This window comes from Oryx dammah, unplaced genomic scaffold (assembly GCF_014754425.2).
Source record: "Oryx dammah isolate SB20612 unplaced genomic scaffold, SCBI_Odam_1.1 HiC_scaffold_21, whole genome shotgun sequence".
Lineage (NCBI taxonomy): Eukaryota > Metazoa > Chordata > Mammalia > Artiodactyla > Bovidae > Oryx > Oryx dammah.
The window spans coordinates 20161397-20164252 of NW_024070205.1; positions in this window are offsets into that span (position 1 = coordinate 20161397).

Here is a 2856-nt window from a genome sequence, read left to right on the forward strand (position 1 = left end):
CTTGTTTCTCAAGAATGTCTTACCTTCACATTCTCAGAGGTGAGCAATGCTAAACATACGGTAAGCGCTCACTATGTATCTGTGAAGTGAATTCATGAGAGAAAAGTCCAAGCGGTCTTACCTACACCTAACAAGTAGACAACTGCCTCTCCAGGCAAAGAAGGACAGAGCTTGAAACGTTTGAGAGCAGTTTAATTAGGGGAAGTGGGTCTGACAGAGATGCCTGCAGTTATTTACCAACTGCTCAACCTATAAAGGTAAAAATCTCTCAAGTCTTCTATCCCCTCACCCCCACCACCCCCTTCATAACTCCATGCAGTCATTAAATTCTGCTATTTCTCTACCTCAGAAATAAATTTCCTGACTCTAAGCCATCCCCACTGCCAAAGCCAGCTCTCATCAGCATTGCTTTCCTAGACCACTACTGTGCCCTCCTGGTTGGTTTCTCTCCCACGTACAAATTGAGAAAGTTAAATTTAAGTCCCTGTAGTTTCTTCCAGCTTTAAAATATTTGCAACTTTATCTAGTGATAATGAATTCCATCTTTTCCATTAAATAAGATGTATAAATATTCACTCTTCATTATAGATATAAAATTTCAAGCTGCTAAATGAGAATAAGTATATTAATTTAGAAAGCCTTGAAATCTTTCATGACCTTTGTCTTAGAAACAAACTCAAAGCCAGCAACTTTAATTGGTCCTCTCTCTCTCCTGATAACTCCATTCCCACAGAGGTCAGCCTCATAACAAACCCAAACAAGGGCTAATGTATTAAGAGATAAAGCTGTGTACATATATTTTCAGCAAAGGGATGACTGACACACTTTCAATTAAAAAGGAATTTAAAAGAAAACAGCATCATCATTTCAAGAAGAGATGAGGCCAGCCAGTAGAGACTAGTGCTGCTACCTCAGCACTCAGCATGTTGACTTTTTTTAACATGGAATGTTACCCCCTTTCTCAGATATTGTCTTTGTCATTCATAATCCAAAGAGCCTTGTGATGTAAGCAGATGCTTGTATTACTGTTATAAATGGATGTAGAAAATGAAGTAGTGATAATAGCAGAGGAGACTTGAGAACAAGTACCCAACATGGGCTGCAATAATCAAGTATGGCTTTTTCTCATCAATTTTTCTCCTACAAGAAATCTTATTAGGGGAGAAGGTACAGCTTTGAGAATGTAATTTGGCCAGATATCCTGCCAATTCTTGGTTCAAAAATTGAGGTACAATTTTAGTTTAAGAGTCTACAGCTAGGACTCTAGGTCAGATTAATACATAACCGAATCAAAAGATGAGAAAAAATTAATAAATGCTACAGTTTCCAAATAGGAAAATATTTAAAGATGATAAACTAGCTGTGTTTATTAGCAACTATTAATTTTGAATGAATAGTAAATAATCATATTTTCCCCCCTTTGGGCCAAATGCAACTTCAAAATTTTTTTCAGTATACTGTTATGGGGAAAAAATACTGAGTCAGGCACTTGAAACATTTACCCTCCCTATGTAGTCTACACAATAATTAGGTTTAGACAGTAAAAAAATAAATCTATTTGACTTTTTTTTACTAATCCTTTATTATATTCCCAGTGACCTAACTCAGAATATATGGAAGAAAATAGTGGAATGGTTTTTCCAGAGTCATTTTAAGTTACTTCAGAAACTGCAGTCCTTGCTTTGGAAACATGGAGTCTTACCCTCTTACCAGGAAAGTCTCCCAGTCCTCATTCTTTAATAAAGTTTTTTGGAAAGAAAAAAGCTATCACTATGTGAACTCAATAAATATTGGAAAATTAAAACTAAGTGATCATTATCTCTACCATACTGTAATGAACTCTTTGAGTAGAATCATAAATCTTGAGTTTGGTTATCCAGACCAACCTTCTATTTGGTGAGAAATTATTAATAGAGAATAAAAAAGAAATAGATCTATTCAATGTTTCAAATTCCTCAGATGCAGGTGGGGCAGCTACCCTAGGGTACTGCTGAGTGGAGATGGCCAGTAAGGCTTAAAAAAGCAAAACTCTTGCCTTCATGAAGGAAGAATGGGAACAGGGTTTAGCCAAGAACAAAAGTAGCCCTTTCCTTAAAAAAGTTAAATCAGATCCCTTCTCTTCTGATTCTTCAAGAAGCAACATCAGCAGGCTTAAGCATTAGTAAAATAATAAAAAATTAGTAAAAAAGAAATATAAATAAGAGAACATGTGTGTATGTAAGTAGAGGTCTGGGAGAATTTTCCTCACCCCCACCCACCCCCACCCCCGCTTCGCCCCTTTTAAAATGTGAATCTTCCCAGGAGTAGTCAGACAACACCTTTACCTGCGAAATCTTCGGCAGAAAGAGTAGGGCCAGGACATAAAGTAAATTAGAAGAGGAAAGGTAACCTTGAGAAGATCTTAAGGGAGAGGTGGGGGGAGGGGTGGTGCTTGCAGAGAAGTTTCTAATTTTACCTTAAAGTTACCCTAATCGCGCAACCTTTTCTGTCCCTTAATCTCTCTAGCCTTAGGCGGGGACCACATATTCTAATTCATACAATATTAACAAATCGTAAAGCAAAGTGCCATCACACCTTCAGCAGTTTGCGGGCCTGCGTGGTATTTCAGCTCAAATGTTCGTCTCTAGAAACACATTTTAAAACGTTTTAACCTGGCACACGGGCTCTCACACAAACTCACTGCTGAAGGTGGCACCGAGTCTCAAGGGCGGCGCGGCCTGACCCCGGCTCCTCTGAGAAACAGCGGTCGGGTTTCACCTTGAGCAGAGCCCCGCCCGCACCCCTCTGGGGTCCCGCCCCCGCCCACGGTCATTATATTCTCCCCTAGGGAGGCGCGTGCATCCCTGCCAAGAGACG